Source organism: Amphiura filiformis, chromosome 20 (assembly GCF_039555335.1).
Source record: "Amphiura filiformis chromosome 20, Afil_fr2py, whole genome shotgun sequence".
NCBI classification, from domain to species: domain Eukaryota; kingdom Metazoa; phylum Echinodermata; class Ophiuroidea; order Amphilepidida; family Amphiuridae; genus Amphiura; species Amphiura filiformis.
This window is the reverse complement of record NC_092647.1, coordinates 15,277,315-15,305,061: the sequence shown is the minus strand read 5'-3', so window position 1 is coordinate 15,305,061 and position 27,747 is coordinate 15,277,315. Positions and strand designations below refer to the sequence as shown.

Genomic DNA, 27,747 nt, shown 5'->3' with positions numbered 1-27,747 from the left:
CAAGATGTCAGTAAATGACAAAACTAAAAGAACAAAAAAATATCCTTATATTGCTTCTTCACTTAAAGATAATTTCATTTCCAGCTTAAACTGGACATTTTCATATGCTACTAAAGCAAAAAATGGATTATACAACCAAATAAAAAGCATGACATTTAAAAACCATTAATTCTGCAAAAACATAATACTGAATATTTAATAAAGAAAGCTGATACCAAATATAAATCATTTAAAAGATTATGATGGTTGTATACTGCCCTCAATGTCAGCCTTGCCATCTGTACCACAATACTGCAATAGTTACAGTCATGCACTCGTGGATGGCAAGATAGATTGCTACTGTATAGAGAGTGCAAGCTATTACAATTCTCATGCATTGTAGATGATCAGTGGGAGAAGATAGGAGGCTGTGAATATTGAAAACAACCTGCCAGACTAGCTAACTCACTGGTTGGAGTATCTTCTACCGTCTATTCCATCTCTATCTGGAATCTATCAAGGATTAGATATCATGTAATTGGTGCTTTATCGTTTTGGTGGTAAACTGTTATGACTATTATAATTGGAACTTAAGAACCGTTGGATCTGGTATTGTCTTGTTTGTGTTTGCTTGGATTTATCTGAAGGAATGCAAGGTGATTAGCATATTTCAAATTTTTTTTTTTTTTTTTACTTTCACAAGTTTTTGTAACTCAAGAACCACTCGCCATGACTACTAGTCTCATCAGTTGGTAATTGAATTGATGTGTGTATGTGGAATTTGAAAATGATATTGTTTATGAGCATGATCACAATTTATGTTAATAAAGGTTAGTCATGTTAATTCTAAGTTTTAATGCAAAATGGCTATGGTATGTTCTCTTTGAAATCAATTGTGATCTGGCGGGGATTGCCGTAAAGAGGTAGCTATCCTGTGATAGGTAAGGTTACATGCGCGTATTTTGGGGGGCGGCCAAAACTAAGGGGCGGCGGACGAAGAAGGGGCGGCAAACAAGGGGCGGCGGAAGAAGAAGGGGCGGCAAAAAGAATTAGTAAAGAAAAAAAGGGGCGGAAAAATGTGAAAAGTATAAAAAATTTGTACCATACATCAAAATGTGTTGCTTTCAGGGCACTAGCGTTTAAAATTTTTTTTTTTTGCTCTTCACTTTTTCAAACGACCAGAAAAAAAATTGGGTCAACCTTTTCGGGCTGTTGAGGAAGGGGCGGCAAAATGTGATATTCTTCAGCCCCCCGGGATAGGAGCGGCCACGGTACGCCACTGGTTAAGATATCACATAGAGCTCTGTGTGATTAGGATGATCTTCAGAGTGGCCGGCAAACAAATATGTTAAAAAGAAACACCAAAATACATGTCACACACCTGCACTTGGACAGACTGGAACCAGTGACCTTTGACCTGTGTGTATAGGTGTTACCTACTTCCACTTTTTCATATTCGTTAGCGTAGTGCACGTTAGAATATGACCGTTGCTAGGTCAAATGGCTCACGATTTCTTCATTACGAACCACTGATCGAAATGATCACAACGCAAAGCCTATAATGGCATATCTTAATTTGGAACAGGTGTATGAGCCCAGGCTTGAACCAGTAACCAGTGGAGTTTAAATTATGCTGACAAAGACTTGTTTTGTTATTTTGTTGTCTACAGATTCTATTTGAAGGACCACAGAGAGCAACTTTGCTGCTGACCTCGCTGGGTAAGTGATACTGGTGTCTAATATGATCAAACATTTGTTGCAAAACTTTATTAACCTTTCATTGTTTTGATTGTAAAACTCAATCATGAACTTGTATATAATCATCATACAAATTGGACTTTAAACCATCTTAAAATCACTGAAGTGAAATGAAATTTAAAAATTAATTGAAAATAAAAACAGAATAAGATTTAAGGTGATGTTAAAACGCATCTCTTGTTTACACCCTTTACCCTTTTGTATTTTGTGTTCATGTTGGGTAAATACGAAAGTGGAGTTTAAAGTTTAAAGTGTGCTGAGGCTTGTGTGTGTTTTTACCTGTGCAAAGCACACTATAAAGCACTGTAATCGTGCATGTTTGCAAGTACTCTCTTATCATTGCATTACGCAATTACCCTGCAAAATTATTCTGTTGGTATTCCAAGTACCGTATGTCAAATTTTACAATAGAAGGCACGGTAGGAAACTACCCGCAGTTTGTAGCAGTCATTCAATTAACTTTTTTATTGTATTTAATTAATTACAAATATCTGTATTATGCAGGTAGACATTTTGAAATGAAAGTGTGTTGCCTTATGGCAAGCAAATATGTGACCAGATCTGGTCCAATCAGGCTAAAGTTGGCAATAATGAAACTGAGATATAGGCAAAAAGGAGAAAAATAACCAATAAAAACATAACAAAATGGACATATAAAAGGTTCATGCAACCAAGTATTCAACATCAGTAATTGTAGGTACTGAGCAAGTTAGTAATAGTAGTAATTCAATTTTCAAAATGTCTGACTTTGGACTGAGTGGATCAGATGTGGGGTCACATACTACTAATTTTGTATTTGTCAAATGTATGTTTATATGTGATGAAACAAGCATTATACACATACATACCCCCAGATGCGTCACAAGCGGGGGACCATGGTCACCCCACTGTTTTGCAAGTTAACCCCATTTTATAAATTTCAAGCTTAAAACTTGCCAATTGTTGCATGTTTCGCTCCTTTGGTTGCCCCAGTTTTGGTGACTGGTGGGTATCCTTTGTTTTTTGGATGTGTGTCCTTGTTTGCATTTCTTTATAAATGCACCCATACTCTTAGAAGAAACGTTTCTAAGTAGAACCTGAAATGGTTCTTGAGCTAGTCTGTATGTGGAAACTTAAATGGTTCTACAAAGAACAGAAAAGGGTTCTGGAAAGGTTAGAAAGAACCGGGAGAAAGAACCATTTCAGACTTGAAAGGGGTTCTGGACAGGCCAGAAAGAACCATTTTTGGGTTCTTTATATTGTCAAAAACCCTTTCTCTTGAGGGTCCTACATACAGGACAGCCAAGAACTATTGTTTCTAATTCTTAGAGTGCACCCACTCACATAAAAGCACCCCACCCACAAACAAACACTTGCACACACATAAACACAAGTCCTACTTTACTATGAGAGAGAGAAGGGCAACCAAACAAAATCTTGATTTATACGCCGTGTCACACTCTGTATTCCATGGTGAGTGTGCAATCTGTGAAATTACCAGAACGAAACCTAAGAAGGCCATGTAAGCCTAGTCATCAGCCATAATGTTACTCAGGTTTCTATTGATTGAACCTAGCCACAAAGTACCCTAATAGGGATCTGATTCAGGAAACAAGCTACACAGCTAATCTTTGACCATAATCTGATTTATCTCCAACATTTGATCCGCGTCAAAGTCGCTCTATCTTGTAATGAGGATGGGCTCGTCGGTCGTCACGGCGGGTATGTCATCGAACACACATAAACATATACACAATTCCTACTTTACTATGAGAGCGAGAAAAGCAACCAAACAAAATCTCAATTTATACACCATGTCACACTCTGTGTTTCATGGTTAGTGTGCAATCTGTGAAATTACCAGAACGAAACCTAAGAAGGCCATGTAAGCCTAGTCATCAGCCATAATGGGCCATTCCATTTGAAATCCACACTACCCCTGTGGAAGATTTTGGAAATATTTTCCACAGAGGCAGTATGAATTTTAAAGGAATTAGCACATAGGCATCTCCATTTGAAACTCACCTTTCCTCTGTGGAAGATTCAGGTTGAATCTTTCTCAGAGGGTGTATGAAATTCAAATGGAGCTGCCTGTTAAAGTTAATTCCATTTAAATTCATACTCCCCTGTGGAACACATTTCCAAAATCTTCCACAGGGGGAGTATGGATTTCAAATGGAATGGCCCAATGTTACTCAGGTTTCCATCGATTGAACCTAGCCACAATGCACCCTAATAGGGATCTGATTCAGGAAACAAGCTACACAGCTAATCTTTGACCATAATCTGATTTATCCCCAACATTTGATCCGCGTCAAAGTCGCTCTATCTTGTAATGAGGATTGGCTCGTCGGTCGGCACGGCGGGTACGTCAACGAGCACACATAAACATATACACAATTCCTACTTTACTTATGAGAGAGAGAGAAGGGCAACCAAACAAAATCTCGATTTATACACCATGTCACACTCTGTATTCCATGGTGAGTGTGCAATCTGTAAAATTACCAGAAGGAAACCTAAGAAGGCCATGTAAGCCTAGTCATCAGCCATAATGTTACTCAGGTTTCCATCGATTGAACCTAGCCACAATGTACCCTAATAGGGATCTGATTCAGGAAACAAGCTACACAGCTAATCTTTGACCATAATCTGATTTATCTCCAACATTTGATCCGCGTCAAAGTCGCTCTATCTTGTAATGAGGATGGGTTCGTCTGTCGTCACGGCGGGTACGTCAACGAGCACGTCGTCGAAGGAAGGACGTAGCCCTTGTTTTGCTGCCTCTTGATGGATAAGGATACAGTCAAGATGGTACTGATAGAGACAAGGAGATTGGTGATGCGGGGTGAATTAATGATGAGCAATTGGTCAGATGGGTTTGCGCAATTAATTTTTTGTGCTTTGCCAATCAACTGTTTCAGTTGTTTTAAATTTGTGATTTTAAGCTTCCTGACATTGATCTCTACACAAAGAAATGTTTTTGGCCTGTGATTTCAACTGATATGTTATTTTTGTGGAAACTGTTTGGAATGCAAAATGCGTGAAAATAAATGTGGTGCAAAAATTTCAACTTTTACAGTGTAGGATTTGGGAAACTCTGATGTGAGGAATACTCTAAATTCATTGAAAGTGAGATTTGGCCTGTAGTTTGAGTAAACATTGCTATTGGAATATAAATTAGTTATTTGTTTGAGGCCAGAAGGACAAGGTCAAATCCGTCATAAAAATCCCCGTCATAAAAATGAGCATATTAAGATCCATAGTTCATTACTAATGTCCTAGTCGACATGTTAACCCTCAATCATGACTAGTTTGATGTTTGGGTGCATTTTGTTGTTGCCACAAATGCAGTGTATTTTCGCTGCGACAAAATGATAAGGAGAAGAGCAAAGCGCCAATCAAAACTATACTATTTGAGCAGAAAATGATACCAGAGAAAGTGCAGTTCACAGGTGGAGATTCAAAAACACATGCCACAAAAAGCTAGGGAAAGATCAGACGAAGAGTAAAGCTATGTCACAGGCCCTCATTTCATCTCTCCATCTCTTCTCACTTGCACTCTCTGTCTTCATCTTTCGCCTGTCTGTCTTGTCCTGTCTTGTCTCTTCTCTGTCCCTCTCTGATTGTCTTCTTTTGTCTTCTCAGTTGTCTCTGTCTCCCGCTCTATAATTTCATCCTTCACCCATATTATATCACATGTCTGTCTTGTCTTGTCTCTTCTTTGTCCTTCTCTGATTGTCTTCTTTTGTCTTCTCAGTTGTCTCTGTCCCCCGCTCTATAAATTATTCACATCGCTCCTGACCTTCTGTCTTGCTTTCCGTGGTGACATAATCGTATTATTTGTTACAGCCTCAAATAGATTTTGTTCAATTATAAGTAAAATCTTGTGGGCAGTGAGTGAAAGAACTTAAGTCATTGTAATATCTTCATTTAACTAACTTTCCAGGTAAATTCATTTTCTCTTGTTCCTCGGTCAGGGCCATTGATTAAAATCAGACAATTTGTAAGCAAGTAGATAACATTTAATCAGAAAGCAAGTCAGCTATGACGATAACAGCAAATCGTCAAACGAGCAATATAACCTTGGCCTCGGTGAACCAGCATTGCAATCATTTGATAGAAATATTTTGCTAAATAGCTGTTATGAAAGAATGGTTGACGTAAAAAGTAGGTCCTATTTTGCTGTTTGACGTAATACTTCTTTCACTGTACGAGCTTTCCATTCATAAGGGCTGCTGTGTATGGCTCAGTATAGCTACAGGTTGCTATGGAATATAACATTAACCCCTTGAGAACTACCTGCCGATTGGTCAAAAAGAAGTTTTCATTATCAATTGGACCAATCAGCAGCATTGTTAAAATAATTTCACCACTCAAAAAATTGGGGTGAATTATTTTCGAAGCTCCATTCTGATTGGTGATTAAAATTAAGATATCATGTTATTGACCAATCAGAGGCAATGTTAGATCGGCAGCTAGTGCTCAGGGGGGTTAACAGAAACACTAAAAAAAACCTATGTAACACAAAATCAGAACTGTTACACCATATGGTAAAATTTGAACATATTCTTTAGATCTGAACAAACTATAGGCAATGCTTGTTTATGCATATTAATGACCAAATCTGGATTAATATGCGAATCAAATGTATACATCAATCACTGCAAAATGAAAATAACTGACAATAGACAATGGCACATGAAGAGAAATGAAAAGCGTATTGCCAGTTTATTCATGCTTTGAACGTAATTTGACAGTTTTCTAACACATAGCAGAGCTAGAAATGATTAATTTCCATGTTGACATTTGAACATGACTTAATCAGCCATGCAAAAACTAGTGAGCAATTAGGTCACATTTTATTAAAGAGTGCAAGCAGTTTGGATTAAAACATCTTTTCATCTTGACCAGGTGCACTTTGTATTATTGGGCCATTCCATTTGAAATTCACAATCCCCTTTGGAAGATTTGGCTAAAGTCTTCCACAGAGGGAGCATGGGCCCGGGGAGCATGGGTGTCAAATAGAATAGACAATTGGGTAACTTCCTTCTGTTGTGGAAGATATAGGTATAAAGCCAAGTGTTTCAAAATAAGTAACCTTGGCCAATTACATTTGAAAAACATACTCCCTCTGTCCAATACTTTTCTTAAATCTTCCATGGGAGTACTCTCTAAATGTAAAAGAGTGAAAATGCTATTCACTCTTTTCCGGAGTAAATTTTTTCACTGTTTTTTGAGAGCGAACTTCACTCTAAAAGATGGGTTTCCCTGGTGGCTCTTTTTTGGAGTGAGATTTCACTCTTTTAGAGTGGTTTTTCACTCTTTTACATTTAGAGAGTATTGCAGTTTGCAAATGCAATAACCCATCATGGTCCACCTTTTTTGCTTATTGTTATCAACAACATAAAAATGAAAACATTTCATCTGATATAATTCTGTAACCGAGACACTATTAAACTGTTTATATGTGTCATAATATCTAGAGATATAAAATACAACAGCTAAAGCTCACTGTATAAATTTACAAGATAATTCCATAAATATGTGCATGGAAATAAAATATTGACATATATATTGCTTACTTGAAATTCCTATTATGCTATCGACACAAACGACAACTTCATAGAAATGTGAACACTTATATATGGATAGACAAGGATAGAAATAACAAAAAATAACAAATTTGACAAAAATGGCCTTGGTGCCTATCCAGAAGTTGATCAAGTAGTTTTAGATTCGGGAGTCTCTGTATTTTTCAAACCATTTCACATGTTTCTATTGGGCTATTCCATTTAAAATCCACACTACCCCTGTTGAAGATTTTGGAAATGTGTTCCACAGGGGGAGTATATTTTTCAAATGGAATTGGTCAGAATTAATCATTTTGAAACCCATACTCCCTCTATATTATGGCTTTACCTATATCTTCCACAAATGGAGTGAGTATTTCAAATGGAAGTTACCCGATTGTCAATTCTATTTGAAACTCATCCTCCCTCTGTGGGAGACTTGAGCTAAATCTTCCACAGGGGTAGTGTGGATTTTAAATGGAATAGCCCATTTCTCTCTGAAGTCAAATGCTCTTAAGGAGGCTGTGTACTCTCAGACATGCATGTAGAAAAAGTGCAATAACTTTGTAATTATTTGCGCAAGATACATAAAAGTATACATTTTTATAAAGGCAAGACATCAATAAATCTTAATATAAATACAGATTTGGGGTAAAAACAACAATTATGAAGAAAATCACAAAAAAGTGAGTTTTTGGCAATATTTTTTAGGTACATCATAACAAAACAAGAAATGTCTTTAAAAAAGACAATGCCTCCAAGATACCAGTGGACACCTTTTGTATTAGTTAAGGAGATACTTATAATGCTAGCTTTAAGGTACCGCTATTGGGTATTCAACAAAAGTTGTTCTTCCTTGGGGCCGTGCATAAACAAACATACATGTACAAAATAACAAACAATTACAAAAGCTTATATTATCTAGACTTAAAGGAGGATTTCGTGATCCTAGCATCCTCTTTTTATGACATGTTTCAGTAGATATCCACGAAAAAAAGCTTATTTCCAAAATTTCAGTTGATTCCGATTTTGCGCTTATGCGAGTTATGCATGATTATGTGTATTACACTGCTCCATAGACAATGCGTTGTAATTTCGTTCTGGTGCATCAGAACGAAATTCAAATTTGGTGATATTTTTGCTAAACGAATTAATCTGCAAGAAATATTTGGTACATAAACATTAAAGCCTTAATGTACGATCTTTTTAAATTTTAGATTTTTCTTTTTTCTTCTAAAATGATAATATGCAATCATTATGAAAGTTCCCAATACATTTGGACGCGAAAAACATTGGGAATTTGCAAAGAAACAACATCATAAACTTCACCTCTATCACTCAAACATATCGCACTATTTGGATCAGGACAGCGAGTGCGGCGGCAGAGTTAGTCTCCTACGCTGCCAGTTTGGTTACGCTCCCTCCACATGTGGAGGGAGCGTAATCAAGCTAGTTTTGTAGGAGACTACGGTTTTTGATCGTGGCCGACATAAAGTCATAATCTTAAAAAATTATGACTTTAGGCTCATGAAAGTCAATTCCGAGTTTATCGTCCCTTTTTTTTTCCAGGTTGGTGAGGTGACTTTTTCATTTTTCATTTTTCATTATTTCATCAGATTGACCTAAAATGCGTGTTGATTTAAAGCCACACTCATACATGTTATTTATAAACATGTTTTTATATGGGTAGGGACTAGAAAAGTTAGAAGAGGGCATGGTTTTGCTTCCAAGTTATGAATGTATGTTTTACAAACAAAAATATATGTTTCCAATTGCTAAAACTGGTGAAAACACTGATACTTTAAAAATAATGAATTATTTTGGCATTTTGAAAATTTGACGCTGGTGTTTTTGGTTACCAAAAAGTGACGCGGCGGGGACGATAAACTCGGAATCAACTTTCACGCGCCTTTATGTCGGACCAACAGAAAATCGTCCTGCTTTACTACAAATAGGGCGAATTTGACAGTTTGCTCATAGATTTAAGTTAGAACATGTGTAAGTATTACAAATATGCCAAAAAATCGGTTTTGAAAAAAATAAAGGTAAATTCTGAAAAAAGATCGTACATTATGACTTTAAGTAGCCAGAGGTATCCAGTGGTGTAAAAATCTCAACTTTTTTTTTGGAAAAGTGGGGGGATGAGGCTGTGGATCACGAAATGCCCCTTTAATACACATACAAAATGTATTACAAACTCAAAATTATTAATTGTCAAAAGCCAAAATGATACTTATAGTTACATACTTAGGCCTACCATGCTTACAGGCATGGCTTTATGATTTTTTAAGATTATTTTTGAAAGTATACAATGTTGGAGATTTTTGGATATTATTTTCTAGTTCATTCCAGCTTACAGCACCTCTATATGACAGACTGCGCTTTTTGTACTCTGTTCTTGGCAGGGGAATAGTTACATTACTTTGGCTTTGACGAAAAGGATAGCTATTGTTTACATGACTGAAAATATGACTCAAATAAGGAGGTGCAAGATGATTTAAGATTTTGTAGGTTAAAATTAAACAATTTATGATGAACAGAAATAAATAATCCATTCTACTTTCTAGTCATAAACCGCACGGATCTCACTGTTTAGTGTCATGTATGGTCACTGATGGTATATGGTCTGAGTTTGCAATATTGAAATTGTTATTGAAATCAGTTTGCTAGCCCCGGCCTAGCCTAGACTAGTCATATGTTAGCATCATAGGCCTTCAAAACGTTTTGAAGGCCTATGCTAGCATCATGCACTCAGTCATGCACTACACATAATTGTGCGACATACAATGTAGATTTGACACGGGTTCTGTTTTGTATTTTAATTGAGGTCAAACTCATGAACTTACCATTTAAATGTTGATATCAAGATGAACAGAAATAAATAATCCATTCTACTTTCTAGTCATAAACTGGCACGGATCTCACTGTTTAGTGTAATGTATGGTCACTGATGGTCATGAGTTTGCAATATTGAAATTGTTATTGAAATCAGTTTCTTCCAAGTTCAAGATAAAAGTAACATGATTGTATTGAAATGTAAGTTATAAACATTCTTCCTGCTGTCCAGCGGTATGAACTATTATTATGATGTAGACACGATGATGCGGCCTAGTCGAGCCTAGCATGCTAGCCTGCATGTCAGTCGGTCTGCTGACTCGCCGCAAAAATACCTCCAATTTTGCACAAAACAATCCATGATGTCAAATTATCACATCCAAAGTGTCGCCATGAACGTCAGCTTCAACTTCTCCAGCCAAAGTTTTTCCATTGATAATAAGGTTTCATGTAATCATGAAATTAAACCTTGTTTAATGTGTATTCCATTGCCACACACACACAGCATAACGGTTGTCCGACTTGATTTTTACGATATTGCTGATGTGATGAGGCAACAATCCATAATTAAATACCGAATTAAAAAAATACTAGTTTGCGTCTGACGTCAGGACAAAGACGCGCCGTGATTGGTTGCTGACCTGCGCAGTATGGTATTTTTGGTCTGGTTGACAGGACGGCATACGCAAGCTAGTCTTTTTAATTCGGTCTCCAATTATAGAATATATGAGTTTAAAAAAATTCTAATGCATAATTCATGAGCTTGATAGACCCGCACCATTGGCGCCACGTGCTAGGTGTTTCTAGAATCCCTATAGAATAAGATTAATTTTAATGCTAATTTATTGCACATGCTGAGGAAGCGTGATTACCTTTTTGAACATTCGGAAATGGCGATAGGCAAATTTATGTATGGCGCAAAGAGGTGGGGGATATATATTGGGCTCTCGATATTGGGCGGAAATTAGAGTACTTGTCAGAATATAAATTTGTATTAATCGGCCTACATGCCGCGCAATGTGCGTGCATTTTAGGTGTAAATTTCAAAGCAAACTACCTCCTGCGGAGGCAGAAAAACACTCTTTCCAAAATATTTTATTTTGTCTTTAGCTCAATCTTGAGGCTCCATTCCAAAAACGGTTTTTTTACATTTTTGATATTGGCCTTATATTTTGAGATATTGACCATAAGGCATCAAATTGAACTTTTTAAAATTCACAAACGCCTATTTGCACAAAATGATGCCTAAAATCGGAAATAGACCAAAATATAAAAAAATGAGAAAACCGTTTCTTGAGTCGATCATGCTTTTTACGATGATCATATTTGCTTACCTTTAGATGCTGTATTTATTGAGTTATACCGGGTTTTACCGAGAAAATGAACATTGAAATAATGGCCGTTGAAGTTTAAAGTGGTCACATTTTGCACTTTCATCTAATCTTACAGGAGAATGCGGCAGTTTTCGTTTTTCTACCTTATATTACGTGAACATCGGGTAAATCCACAGCCCCTTGATAAGTTTGAGCGAAATCCATTCATAACTTGATATTTAAATCGGGGGAAAGAACTTGAAAAAACCCACATTTTATCAGCTAAAACGGAGCCATTTGACCGCTAGGTTTCAGTGAAATCAGTGCTTCCGTGTTGCTTCCATAAGATGCGCAGCGCATGCAGATAAGCGTTGCGTATGCGTAGCGTATTTGTGCGTTAACAAATTGCGCGATACGCAACGCGATACGTTGTTGCGCGCGTGTACCCTGCTGGTACAACAAAGATTTTCTTTCCTTTTCAATTTCAAATACGAAAGTGGAATAGTGAAATAAAATCCTTAAAACATTGCAGTTGGAGTTTACAAATCTGGATTTTCATTCCTTGTATTTATAAAAAAACATAACAAAGTACAACCTTATCAAAAAAACTCAATTTTGCGAAAGAAACCATGTCTAGAGTACACAGGCCGCGTTAAGCAGAGAAATATAACACTATTTGCATGAAATAGAATCTCTACCAATTATCATTAAATTATAAGGATTGCATATAATTTGGATACATTGGCCTCATTTCTTAATATCAAATCCACAATTCTATAGACTGACATTCATGAGTAATGAATTTATGTAACATACTTAGTACTTGATCCTTACAATATTAGATACTGAATTTGATGCGTTGGAATTGTGAAATAGGATGCCAAAATGAGATTAATCCCCCTCGTATCTTGAAATCTGATTTGGTTCACTTTTGGCCCAGACAAGTCAAATTTCCTATTTTGCTCATTTATTGGCATCAATATGAAGATGATGATGTGCTATATTTATATTAGCCCTTTCTATGAAATATCTGATGCAAAAATAAATAACAAAATGTTTAATGCTCTGTGTGCTGGCCATATAGGCATCAACATAAAAAGTCCAAGTTTTGAGATATTTTATCAAAATATCAAGAGCTATCTTAAGAACCACTGAACCAATACTAGGGTTGTTTGTACTCATTTTAGTGCATTTGTCATGTGGATTCCTAATATGGTAATGAAAAATTACAATTATGAAATTTTTGAAATTTTGATTTTTTTGATTTTTTTTTTTTTTAATATGTTGTCTGCAGTCGACACCCGCGTGGAAAGAGTTAAACATATTATTTTTATTTTTTGTACATTTATAGAATCAAATTTCAATCTACACAATGACCCTTGCAAATAAATGCAAATGATATATAATTTTGTTCAGCTAATCTCTCCGTGATTTAAATCTTGACATTTTCAAGATGATTTTGTTAAAATCTTTGAATTAGCACGATTGCGAAGGTTATCATTCATCCACTTTGAATTAGCACTTTTCGTAGAACATGGACGAAAGTGCTAATGTGGAGTGCAGAAGAAGATCAAATGAATTGTAAATGAAAATATTTGACACCAGCATGGAAAAATGCATTCTAATTTAGTACAAACATGCCTAGTATTGGTTCGAGGTTGTTGAGGCAGCTTTGTGCATTTTGGTGGAAAATGTGTGTAAAATGGTCCAAGATAAACATTTCGAAAAGTGGTTATTTTGCAAATATTATAACCAGATTTGAAATATTAATCAAAAATGTATTTGAATGAGTACAAACATGCCTAGTATAGCAGTAGTTTAATTGAGATCTCCCTGTGCATATTTTGCAAATAAATATGTTGACGTTTTCAAGACGTACCACATGGAACCCGCACCGGTACCCGTAGGTGGGGGAAAGACGATGCCATTCCATTTGAAATCCACACTACCCCTGTGAAAGATTTTGGAAATATGTTCCACAGGGGGAGTATAAATTTAAAAGGAGTTAGCACATAGGCATCTCCATTTGAAACTCACCTTCCTCTCTGGAAGATTCAGGTTAAATCTTTCGCAGAGGGGGAGGGTGAGTCTCAAATGGAGCTGCTTAACATGTTCATTCCATTTGAAATTCATACTCCCCTGTGGAACACATTTCCAAAATCTTCCGCAGGGGGAGTGTGGATTTCAAATGGAATGGCAAAATAATGAGTAGGTAATTGTAGATATCCCACTGAAATGATGATGCGACAATCTATTGGCGCCAAAATTCCCTGACTACGCACTTAATTCTTGCATTTATGCAATTGGGTGTGATGCGGTATCATGTATCTCAGGAAATTTCAAGATTTCTTTGGGTATAGAGGAATGACTGAATTGATCATTTATTATTTTGGTGTTCATCTTACAGTTTAACATCATTTGTGATTCATTTATGTGACACTTCCCCTCGTTGCATTATATACTTCATTAATATTCATGTTAATTACCGGATATAAAACTGGTTCTTGTGATCAAAAATAAACTTTACCCTTAGTGACAAAACAACTCATTCCAACTTCCTAATTTCTGGGTATAGTTTTTGCTGTATACTTGCATCTGAAATGTGACTTATCATGGCCATATTATACTTTATAACGATTATTTTAAAACAGTTAAAAAAACATATCTTTAAAAATTGCATAAATTGTAACATTTTGTTAATCTAAAACTAATTCTAGTTAAGCTTATTGATAATAGTTTACACAACCTATTCAATGCAACATGATGCAAGAATCATATTAAATCTAGAAACACTTGATATGTGAGTGACATTCCAACACTCTGCATCAGAATGCGAAATAAAGTGAGGGGTATGCGCATCCTCCTGGAGACAAGATGGACTTTATACCACATATACTCAGGCGCTGCCAACTTGTCTAACACCCGTGGGATCAACTCAACATTTTTGATCAAAAATCCACAAAAACATCTTTGAAATTGGTATTTAGGTGAGACAAAACTGGATACTTGAAGATCGGAATCATGATGTATATAATAGTGTAACTTGATCCTGTTCCTATTTAGAGGCTACGGATATATGTTGAATACATACGATATAGAGTTGAATAATCCTAAGTGTGATATCAATTGCATACCCCTATAGGGATCTACTGTGAAGATTTACTATCCCTTTCCCGGGATCCCTTTGCCATGGCAGATGTCGTTTTCAGCCATCAAAAGCCACACATTTAAAAATTTGGTCCCAAATTTCAGGGCCTTTCATAAGAACCACTTGACCCTTAGCAGGCATGTTTTGAATACATTTTTCCTTCTGATTCCAAATCTGGTCATTAATGTGTATATTTTCAATATTCTGTAAATTTGGGAATTTTTTCACTGCATTTTATCCAAAGAGAGTTAAAATATCTTATACACATATTTGGTTGAGTTATTTTGAGTCTTCTTCCCTGGAGTGATTTTGTAAACAGCTCTTAGTTTTATACCCTCTTTTTGGAAAGAATTCTCAAGGGTAACTGTTGCATTAATGTAGATATCTGTTTACCAAGAGGTCAAAGGTTATGATTGTTTGATGATATTTGACTGTAGAATCAAATTTCTAGATTTTTCTTATGGATTTTATAAGGGCTTGTGTGTATTCTAGAGATCAGTCGTTTTTAGACTATTTGGTTTAAATTCTGGTTTTGATCTGTATTGATGTAACGTAATTCTGTTCAAATATTTGGCTGAAGAATTCTTCCTCGTGCAATGTTATGCTGAACTCAGGCTGTAAAGAATTGTGGTGATGAAACGCATCGTATAGAATTAAGAAATGGTGCTCCTGAGAAAAAAAGAGTTATCATTTATTATGAAATCAAGCAACAGGAATTGGATGTTGTATGTAAAAATCTTGGGTTATGTCAAAAACACTGAACCATGCAGCTCCTTTTTTTTCTATCATTAAGGGCAATTATTTCTATTGTTTAAGGGAAATTATAAGCTTTGTTTCTATTGTTTCAGGGAAATTATAACTTTTGTTTCTATTGTTTAAAGGAAATTAACCTTTGTTTCTATTGTTTAAGGGAAATTATAACTATTGTTTAAGGGAAATTATAACTATTGTTTCTATTGTTTAAGGGAAACTAACTGTTGTTTCTATTGTTTAATGGATATTAACTGTTGTTTCTATTGTTTAAGGGAAATTACAACTATTGTTTCTATTGTTTAAGGGAAACTAACTGTTGTTTCTATTGTGAAAGGAAAACTAATTATTGTTTCTATGTAAGGCACTAAGGGCAGGGTTGCCAAACCCGCGATTTGGTAGCCCAATTGGGCGACTTTTGAAGATTTTTCTCGCGACTTTCGACAATTTCCGGTCCCATAGAAACCAATGGTTAAGAAAAAAATTGGGCGACTTTTCAACATTGGCTCCCGCGACTTCCGCTAGTTTCCTGCCCCATAGAAACCAATGGTAAAGTGAAAAATTGGGCGACTTTTCGATTATTTGACCCGCGATTCGGGCTGAAATCTTTTGGCAACCCTGACTAAGGGAAGCTGCTTTTTCTATTCTATAAGAGAAAATAACTGTTGATGGAATAACTGATTAGTTTGATGTATTTATCAGTCAATTGTAATGTTATAATATGTAAATTATTTACATGGAAAAGTCAAAATTGAGTTGATTGATTACATTGTAATCATAGAAGGAAAAGAAACAAAATATGGGATACATTATAGTCTATATACTAGGTAAGATGCAGTTAAAGCTTAGGTACAAAACAAATAAACTGGTAGTAAAAAACATGTAATTTAACCCTACAAGCATGAATATCAAGAATGATAGTTATGGCTTTTAAATTGATAAAATGTTAACCAAATTGCATTATTTTCTTGGCGATACTGTAAAATATCTACAAATAGATTCAAGTGAATGCAAACATGCCTAGTACTGGATCATGAGTTCTTGCTATAGGTGTTAACATTAAAAAAGAAAACTGGATTTTGTAGGATAGAATTTCGGTAAACCTATAGGCTATGCATACCAAGTATTAATTTGTTTGTTTGAGAAAGTCTGAGTTACTAAATATGCCTACAAGGTGTTGTCAGCAATAATTTAATAATGAAAATGTTGCCAGTGAATGAACGTATGCTGTAGGTGTACTGAAAAATAACATTGCATATTCTGTTCACGCAACATGGAAGCAGGGATTTTTATGCAGTCTTTTAATTTAAATATTTTGCGTATGATTTTGGAATGCATAATTAATACAGAGATTAAATTCTGCATGCATCGTGTGTGTACCTATCAAATGACTTTTCTGCATGTTACGTCATGATGGATTCTCATGCTATGATATGATATGACGGTGCATATGAAATGTCACAGGGATTCTTGTACTAATTATAGCACATGCTCAAGCAAACGCACACACACGTACGCACACATAACGCTAAACTATGTGAAGGAACTGCCAATGGGCTCTAATTACAACCCACAATTATTGATTAGTATTGACGATTTGTTAGGGGAAGCTTTGTTTTTGGGCACGACACCGTGCAATGTACACTCGCAAATACGGGATATACCTTGCGGTGGTATTCCACCAGAGAAATTGGTGGTCAATAATTCAACAGACTTTGGTTCACAGGTCACAGCACAGTAATCTTCCCCATTTGCCCTTGTTTCCTGCCTAGGGATGCAGTATTCCTCCCCTGTGTTGTATCAGATTCAATGTAAACTAACCTGGCAGATTTCAGTCTTGATTAGGGTTATTTGCTGTAACATGAATGTCTTGTACTCTATGTCTTTGGTCACAGAATGTAAAAGGCGCATGATACTTATGTGAAATATATAGATGACATTTTTTATAAATTGATTTAACTGGGTTTTTTTTAGAATATTTTGTTGCTTGAATCTGAAAAAGTTAATTCTTCACCAATTCCTCCTGACACTGAGATCCACCTTCCACCCAAAAACAGACCAAAACACAAGAAATTTAATATTTACTGCCGGAATTGTATTCAGAGCACTAATGCTCAATGATGGGTTTTTAAAGAATATTTTGTCGCTTGAATCTGAACAAGTTAAATATTTTATAGGCCAATTGTCATCTTAAACTAAATTTTTAAAAACTATGTGTACATAGATGTTTTCCCTTACTATTACAAAGACATTAAGAATGTCTGGAAGTGGATTTTATTTCGAAAAATATTTTATTTTTAGGGAGAAGGGGACAATTACTTGAAACTAATGGGAAGTGTGCACCTTATATGCTTACATGTACAAGCTATGTACAGAGTCTGGAAAAGTCAGAGATTTTTAAAACTTGTTAAATGTAAAGAAGAAGTGATGGAGTTGAAAATGTGGTGGAATTTTAAAATTATGGAAATTTCAATCTGATTATAAATGTCAGAACTACTGCTCAAAAAAATCCTTAAACTGTGTTTAGTTTGCTTGATCCAGCAGCTTACTGAATTCACAATATGTTGACCAGATTCCCGAGCATCAAAATGGCAATGTATGTATCCTGAACAAACACATTGCTTAATCCTCTTCACGCGGGTGTCGACTGCAGACTACAAATTTCAAAAAAAATTTAAAAATTCAAAAATTTCAGAAATGTAAATTTTCATGACCATATTTGGAATCAGCATGAAAAAATGCATTAAAATGAGTACAAACACGCCTAGTATTGATCCAGTAGTTCTTAAGATAGCTCTTGATATTTTAAGAAAATATTTCAAAACTTGAACTTTTTCCATTGAAGCGCATGGCTAGCACGCAAAGCATTAAGTGAAAGGATTGCATGATCCCTCCAAATGACCTTAAATTTGAGAGGGAAAACAAGAGTCTCCCCTGGGGTTGCTCTCTTAATGCTTTGCACTCAAGTATAGGTCTCAATATAGGAATGCATCAAATCTGATCATTTGTCACCAAATTAAAACACACCATTGCAATAAATACTGAACCAATACTAGGCATGTTTGTACTCATTTCAATGCATTTTTCATGTAGATTTCAAATACATTCATCAAAAGTTAAAATGTTGAATTTGGTTGAAATTTTGCAAATTTTTTTGATGATATCTATAGCATGCACTTAGCAGTGGTTAACAGGCTTGTATTCAAATGGTGATAGATAGCACTAGAGAGGATAGCGAGTAATAGAGAGTACTAATCTGGGACTATATCACAGCGCAGATGTAACAACAGATCCATGACGCTAGATACCCAATTGATTTTTGTCCGCGCTCACTCGTCATCGTGTTACTATTTGTATGGATTCCCCATACCGCTACATGGTGTCGCAAATTCCATCACACTCTATACGAGAGTTGGGTAATTTTGGTGAGTGGACCAGCTCATGGTGTGATGGTGTGAACTCATTGGGGAGGATGATTCAATGATGGAATATCAAGGGGATGGGCTGTTCCAGTTAAAATGCTTACTGATGTATACTGTTTAGATGCAAAGAAACATCATAACAGCTCAATGTGGGGTCATTGTGAGGTCAGTCTATGATAGACAATATATTGCCAATTATTATCACTGCAGCAAAGTGAATTGGTAGAAATAGTAATGATTCAGTGGCTGTCGGGTCCTATCAAACTCTGGCAATAGAATTCTTTATGTTGCATCAATATTCACATATACCATCCAGACTTGTGTGAAATTAAATATATATTTGCCAATAGCAGGTGTAGAACCATGGTAGAAGCATTTACCCACCTAGCAAAAATAAATTTGTTTGAATATTTCTATTGCAAAAATGACTAAAAATGGCTGGTGCCCAACCAGGCCCTGATGGTTCCCCCATCCTCGAACCAAGGAAAATCCAACTGAAATATGTAAATATTTATATAATGAATTAATTTGTGGTCATCAGAGTATAAACAATTTGATGGTGTGAAAATATCTATTTTCTAGTATTGACTGTCAATTGGGTAATGCAAGAATGCTCTATATGCAATAGCTGCCAGGGGTCATATTTGTAAATGTGTACAGTATAGAATTAAAAAATGATCAAAATGCATATGGGGCAGCTATTGCCGCTATTGTTTTCTGGCACATATCCCTGGATGTATGTGTGGTGTATGATTATATTGCTCATTGCCTGAGCATTTGATTATTGTTATATGCAATAGCTGCCAGGTGGCATATTTACATATTTGTACAATATAGAATGCAGAAATTGTCAAAATGAACACGAGGCAGCTATTGCAGATAGGGCTTTCTGGCACTTATTACTTGATATATGTGTGGTATGATTATATTGCTCATTGCCTGAGCATTTGATTATTAGTATGATCAGTTCACTTGGATTATACTTTATACATGTGGTTGATATACTGTCTCTGAAGTATCATAAGTGAGGTGAGTGAATTTTACAAAAATTTCTATCTATAACATTTTGTAATATTCTAGATGACAGTTTGTTATTTCTGTGCCAATGATCACATTGTTGGTTGTCATGTTTTTACTGATTACTTATTCATGTGATGGTCAGTTATGATAGTGAACTTGATATGGCTATAATGTGTTATTTATCATTGCAGTTGTATGTTGCACAATAAAAGATCTATGATATAACATGCAGATAAAATATATGATGGAAGTATTTTGCTGTAGAATTCATTGAAAACTGTTTTCATTAAAAAAATGAATATGTGTATTCTTGAATTACGGAAATACAAAGAATGTGCAACTGAATAAATAGTTTAAGCTTGGTTTTTTTCTATGATTTTTTTTTAATTTGATATTTTGTTTTCTGTACGATGTGCACAATTTATCAGAGCTTGTCAATTGTATTAAGGGGGTACTACACCCCTGGCCAATTTTTGTGCCTATTTTTGGATTTTTTCTCAAAAATTATAGCCCTTTGTTGACAAGTAAGATATGTATTTTATAGGGCAAGGACTACAAATACTGCACTGAAAATTCATCAACTCAAGGCAAGTAGTTACTGATTTATTGATCAAATATTGGTTTTCCCTCATTTTTGACTGTAACTCCACAAATGTTGTCTGTGCTGAAATAAAATTTCCAGTGCAGTAGTTGTAGTCCTTGCCCCTATAATATACACATCTTACTTGTCACCAATACGTTATAATTTTTGAGAAAAATGCAAAAATAGGCACAAAAGTTCCTCAAATTTGCTAACAAATTATGAACAAACAAAAAACCAAAAAATTGATAAATTGAAGAAAAAGATAATTATAAACCAAACGAAATGGTCAGTTTGACTATAACCACCAAATTATGATGCATGTATCAGCTATCTCCCCAAAATCCAATCAGTTTTGAAAAACAAATTTGCAGGGATGTATCTACAGATGTACATTAGATGTGAAAGCCCAAATAGGCTTCTTGTCAGCTGGGCAGGCACCTTCCTGCATGTCCAGAGATGTTGATGTAACTCAAACATGCTCCATCCTGCATCTTTGATTATTTTATTTTCTTCCCTAATCACAAAATCACTCTCTATGGGAAATAAGGAACACAAACCACAGAGACATTAAACTCAGACATCATTCTCTAATCGGTTCAATATCCTCCCTTCATGGAGTCGGTATAAGAGCCAGGCTACTATGGGTCAAGATTAACCCTCTGAGCACTACCTGTCGATCTAACATTGCCTCTGATTGGTCAATGACATGATATCTTCACTTTAATCACCAATCAGAATGGAGCTTTGCAAATAATTCACCCCAATTTTTTTGTATGGTGGAATTATTCTAACAATGTTACTGATTGGGCCAATTGATAATGAAAACTTCTTTTTGGCCAATCGGCAGGTAGTTCTCATAGGGTTAAGATGGCAGAAACATCTTCATGTCGATTACAGGAAGATACACAAGTTGTTGTGTAATTGAAAAGAACAAAACAGAATAGCGGGATAAAAAAGCATCAGAATTTCTTGAGATAAATATTATGGTAATGTGTGGGGTCCAGCTCTATATAACTATGTGGCTGTCCAAAATAATTGATAAATTGAAGGAAAAGATAATTATAAACCAAACCAAATGGTCAGTTTGACTATGGCCACTTAATTATGATGCATGTATCAGCTATCTCCCCACAATCCAATCAGTTTTGAAAAACAAATTTGCAGGGATGTATCTACAGATGTACATTAGATGTGAAAGCCCAAATAGGTTTCTTGTCAGCTGGGCAGGCACCTTCCTGCATGTCCAGAGATGTTGATGTAACTCAAACATGCTCCATCCTGCATCTTGTATTATTTTATTTTCTTCCCTAATCACAAAATCACTCTCTATGGGAAATAAGGAACACAAACCACAGAGACATTAAACTCAGACATCATTCTCTAATCGGTTCAATATCCTCCCTCCTTGGAGTCGGTATAAGAGCCAGGCTACTATAGGTCAAGATTAACCCTCTGAGCACTATCTGCCGATCTAACATTGCCTCGGATTGGTCAATTACATGATATCTTCACTTTAATCACCAATCAGAATGGAGCTTTGCAAATAATTCACCCCAATTTTTTTGCATGGTGGAATTATTCTAACAATGTTACTGATTGGGCCAATTGATAATGAAAACTTCTTTTTGGCCAATCGGCAGGTAGTTCTCATAGGGTTAAGATGGCAGAAACATCTTCATGTTGATTACAGGAAGATATGCCAGTTGTTGTGTAACTGAAAAGAACAAAATAGAATGGCGGGATAAATGAGCATCAGAAGAGTAATTTCTTGAGATAAATATTAAGGGAATGTGTGAGGGGGGAAAACCTCCTCTATAACTTGTATGTGGCTGTATATATTCTCAATAGACCTACAATGAAACTAAAATTATAGATTTATAAGTTATATTTCGAAATTTGTTATAAGAATAATTGTTTTACTCATTTTGACAAAGGCGTAACCAGAGGTTTTGGGGGACTGCTTACTTTGAAAATGATTTTGGGTCAAATTGGGACAAAAAGGATGGAAATACAAATTGTGTTAGGCTAAAATTATTGTTTCCTGATGGCTGTGTACATTTAATTTTTGTTTTTGAAGTGTTTTTTGGGGGAGTTATAGTAATTGTACCACATTTCGTCTATTATTTTTTTGAATCTAGAAAGAAAACATTTTTATGCCAAAATTATGACAATTTTGTTTAATTTATTTTTTCTCATACATTTTGTTTACAAGCAGCATGAAATTGTATTGCTCATAATACGTTTTTACTGCCTCAGACACATTATGTGGGTGTAAATGATAGGGCATTACCCTTTATTTCTTTAATATAATACTTGTTCTGGCTGCATCATAAGTGAAACATTTGCAAACAAATGGCATACATTGCACCCGTCATATCGCATTTATCTACAAGTCATTTTTATTTTATTGATTAACAACTAGCGGTTCTTGGCCTTGTTATTACGAGAAGAGGGTTGAACAATGTCATGATATATAGAAACCCTTAAGCCAACAATGGTCATATTCTATCAATATTTCCTACGCTACCAGGCCTGTAACCCTGTTACGGGGCCTCTCTACCTCTTCTCATTCCTGTCATCCCCACGTTTATTCCCAGTCAGACAATTCATCTCCATATGTAACGTGATTGCAATTCCTGCAATATTAAATTTCCATACAATTTGAACTACTAACTCAACTCTCTCTGCTTAGGCTTAAAAAAAATGTTTGGGTGCCCTCAGAGACCGACCCAAAAAATCAGAAATCTTGGGTCGCGTTTTTTTTCTCAATCACTTTTTTAGAAGAAACCTTAAATTTGGACAGTGTCAAGGACATTTGATGGTGTACCTTGCTTTTTTCTTTCCTGACATTTTATATTTGTTATTCACTCGTTTCATTTATTAAAAATAAGAAGTATTTCCATTAAAATTCTGTCCAAAAACACACAATTTTTTAAATGTAAAATGATCAAGAATTTGTCAATACTAGCCTTTTCAAAATTGAGGAAAATGGAGGAAGAGCCCATAAAAAAAAGGATCAACCTACCAACCCTCCAAATTTTTGTCTTGGAATGGCAACCAAACAATTTTTTTTTTTTTGGCCTTATACTAGTTCAAAAATAAAGTCACCGCAATCGTGATTGTACATTTTAGTGTTGTTTCATAATAAAGCGTGGATTTGTGTAACATTTCATTTAACAACACGTCAGAATGAAGCATATGGAAATAATGGCATGTTTTCCAAGTAAATGGGTAAAACATTTTACGCAACAATGGTAAATGATTTTTCCTGTCATATGTTAATCATGAAATGGTTATAGTCACACCTGGTAAATTTAATTAATAGTTTCATTTCAATTACATAAAACAGTGGTTGGTTTATTAAATTCTGGATTTTATGTTTGCTATCTTCAGTAGACAGCCAGCCATTAGCTTGTGCTTATAGGTAGTATTTTATATTGGAATCAACTGTGCACAAAAGTATGGAGTCCCTGGATAATTTGTTTAAAGGGGCATGGTCTGATTTTTTTTTCAAGTTTTGTTTTCTATCTTACATTAAGGCCTACCATTAAAAAAATTTGTTTCCAATTTTTGAGTTGTATTGATCCAGCATTTTGATATTAGAAGCAAAAACCTGTGTAACAATGCCCCATAGGATAGAAAATACTTCCGGTTTTGGTTACAGCAATTTTACCACATTTCTCTAAACATTCAAGGCATTCACTTTTACTGAGGTAATGAGAAACAAGAACTCTCTTTAAAAAAGACAACACCATAGATGAAGATCATGAATAGCTGAATATATTGATGAATAATATAATAACCCCTATGGTGGAAAAATACAAGCTTTTGATGATACAAAATCTCAGTTTTGATGAAGGAAAATGAGGAATGAGGCTGTCGATGGAGTTACATCCCTTTAATGGTGTTTTATTTTAGTATTGACTATCTTCAGTAGATAAGGGATTATAATAAATTGACTCTAGTAACCAACATACTCATGACCACCCTTACAAAGAAAATGGCAGTCACCTAAGAATTTTAGAGATCGCTGTAAACATCAATATCTGTTCTCAACCCTAATGTTAAGTAAACTCTGCAAACAAAATTGAACATTGAAACAAAGTACAAATATTTAATGTTGTATATCAATTGTAAAAAAATTTCATTTCATTTTGACCATATTTTAGAATAAATTTTAAAGACAAAAGACTTGATTGATTTTCTGACATTTTTGCCGCCAATTGTGACAATAAATTCCCATTTACTATAGTGTTGCATGAACACTTTGCTATCTTCAGTAGATAACACATCATTTGTATTCAGTGAATCGCAGAGAGAGGCTTTGCCAGCACAACTTGAAGGGCCATTGACTTGTACGTATGAAAAAGTTATATATAGATGTTTGAGAAATCTTTTTGCTTTTATAGTTTTTTTAATGTGGGTGTAAACATCTGTATATGCCAGTATATTTCTATACACGCCTATTCTTGCAGCTTTCTTGTCATATTTGTCATGTGTTTTATAGCATATCTGTATTTGCTTTACGTAATATATTTTCTAATGCATAAATGAATATGTTATTGTTTGATATGTGCGTGAGGCATGTTTTATTTACAAAATCGTGTTTTCCCTTGGAAATCTAAAACAAATGTCAGGTTGTCAATGCCTGCTGTGAACTCTGCCAAACAAATTTGTTTGCTGATTCAAGTTGACTATCCTGATATCAACCACATTTTATATGGATATGGAGAAATTTGTTTCCAGTTTTCTACAATATTTCCCCATCCTTTGGCTTTTTTTACTAATGCAGTCATTTCCCTGCAATACCGTATTTCGTCAAATAGTCGCCCCCCCTCAAATAAACGCCCCCACCACTTTTTTCAACCAAGATGTTTCAAAAATTTCCAGGCTATCTTGTGTAGTAAGCTTACCAAGTTGCCCACATGGTCGATAATAGCGTCACTTTTTGGCAAAAATCTGGATTGGAAACCCGGAAGTGAACCAGAAGTCAGTGTTTCTAGTTCATAGTTTGTCATTTTAACATGAGTTTTAAGTTTACCTAATGATTTTATTAGGAATTATCGTTCTAAAATTGACCTTGAATAAACGCCCCCTTGGGAAAATGTAATGCCCGGGGGCGTTTATTTGACGAAATACGGTATATAAGGTAGAAACACTGTCAGATGCTGAAATCGGAAAGCTTTCACTCATTTGTTTGTTGTTGTTTTTTTGGACAAGCAGTTGAATTTAGAAGTCACACCTATACAAGTGCAAGCAAATGCTGGTTGAATAGCAAGTAGTCCTTGCAGAGTACATAAGCTTCCTTTATAGAAAGAACTTTTATGAGAAGGCATTTATTTACAGACTAAAACCTCCACCTCCCTTCTATGTTTTAAGCTAGTGGCTCCAGAACCAGGGGGGATGGGAGCAGCCTCCCCCTACAATTTGGGTGGGGCCAAGTACCTTAGGACACCCTGATAATTGAAGGTAAAATTCATAATTTTAGGGTACAATTCAGAATTTTAGGGTAAATTCATAATTTTAGGGTACAATTCATAATGTAGGCACAATTCATGTAAACATGTATGCCTTTCAAAATTCAAAAATGGGTGCAGGAGGGACACTCCTTCCCGCACCCACCCCCACATCGTGTTGTTCTTCAGAGCATACCTCATATTGATAGCCTCCGTATTAAAAATCTTTCAGACAGATTAGAAGTATCTCTTTCTTTCTATACTGATGCCTCTTTAAGAAGGCCTTTTAATCAAAACCACAGTAAATATGTGCGCATTTAGCTTAGTTCAGCTAAGCAGCCAGTAAGTATCGATGGGTGCATGCATTCATTCATTCATCTGGGTAGGTAAAATGCTTGCTAATTGTAGGTTTTTTATTACCAGCAGATTGACCTAGATCTAAGGAGGGGTTTTGCAGGCAAACCATCACAACACAACATCTGACTGAGAAACGAAACTTGCCTATCGAGTTACCTAACAAGTTCAATATTCCCCCACAGGCTAGACTCCAATAAAGGTCAAATGATGCCATAAGATGGGCTAAATTTCCCTCATTAACAACTCGTTAGGAGCTACTTGACGAGAACAGAACGGATTTGGTCTTTCGAATTTTATGCTGAATCTTATGTATAGTCACGAGGGGAATTTTTTGTTGGTGTGTGTACCCTGGGCTATTCCATTTAAATCTACACCACCCCTGTGGAAGATTTTGGAAATATCTGCCACAGGGGGAGTATGAATTTCAAATGGAATGAGCACATTGGGCAACTCCATTTGAATTTCATACACCCTCTGAGAAAGATTCAACCTGAATCTTCCACAGAGGGAGGATGAGTTTCAAATGGAGCTGCTAATATGTTAATTCCATTTGAAATTCATTATCCCCCTATGGAAGTTATTTCCAAAATCTTCCACAGGGGTGGTGTGGATTTTAAATGGAATAGCCCAATATGGACAATTAGAATTAGGTTATAGGTTTGAACTTTTATGTAATATATCATTAAAAAAACATTTAAAAATGGGAATTAGGTTAAAGTTTTGAACTGAAGGTTTGAACTATCTTAAAGTGTGTTACTTTTCATTCAATAGCTAAACTAAGTGTGCATCACTATTACTTCACGACGATACCTTTATTTGGTTAGAGGTACTTATGTAACATTATGGGCTTGTGTTGCCAATATTTAAGATGTAGCATTAGAAGTGTAAGAAGAAGATAAGAGAGAGAAAGAAGAGAGGGAGAGAGAGAGAGAGAGAGCGTGAGAGGGAGAGAGAGAGAAAGGAATGATAATAGAAAGATTGGTGTACTATATAAACTTTCCAACAGGTAAAATTGCAAAGTCATTCTGGATAACCACCTGCAAACAACTTGATTGGATAAAATTAATGTACCACGCAAAGAAACTGCAATTTTAATTCAGTCCATATTCAAGGTGAATCATGATCTTACTTGGGCCTAATTGCGAAGATTCACACCACATGTTTTGGTCATCTTCTTCCTCAGTATTTTGAGCCAGAGATGGCAATTTGCCATATTAGTAGCTCATGGAATGAATGAGGAGGGCGAACAAGTGGCAAAGAGCGAAAGAGAAAGAGCGAGAGAGATTTAAAAGAAACATGAAAATATAAATCATATGACTTTCAGAAAAAATTGAAAAACAAACAGAAAAATACAGACATCGATGGGAAATCATCCTCTGTACATTTGATCAAGAAATAAAACTCACTTTTGTCTTCTACTTTTTTCCATTTTCTTTTCTCCTGCATCGAAATCCAAAAATAAAAAGTTGCTTTAATCTGTGATAGCCATGAACTTCAATTTGTGTAAGCTAGGAATGTAAAGCATGGCAGCATAAAAGCTTTGCAATAGTTAGACAGTAATTCCTTTTAGTATA

General features: G+C 35.4%; 1 protein-coding gene across 1 annotated transcript in view; it reads left to right on the top strand.

Annotated features, from left to right (window-relative positions):
* The first annotated feature begins 334 nt into the window (after positions 1-334).
* Positions 335-27,747, top strand: part of LOC140142142 (thrombospondin type-1 domain-containing protein 7B-like) — a 240,153-nt gene continuing 212,740 nt past the window's right edge. Inside the window, exons 1-2 of the mRNA XM_072164108.1 lie at positions 335-635; positions 1,650-1,698. The gene's annotated coding sequence lies outside the window, so the exon portion shown is untranslated. The remainder of the gene's footprint in view (positions 636-1,649; positions 1,699-27,747) is intronic.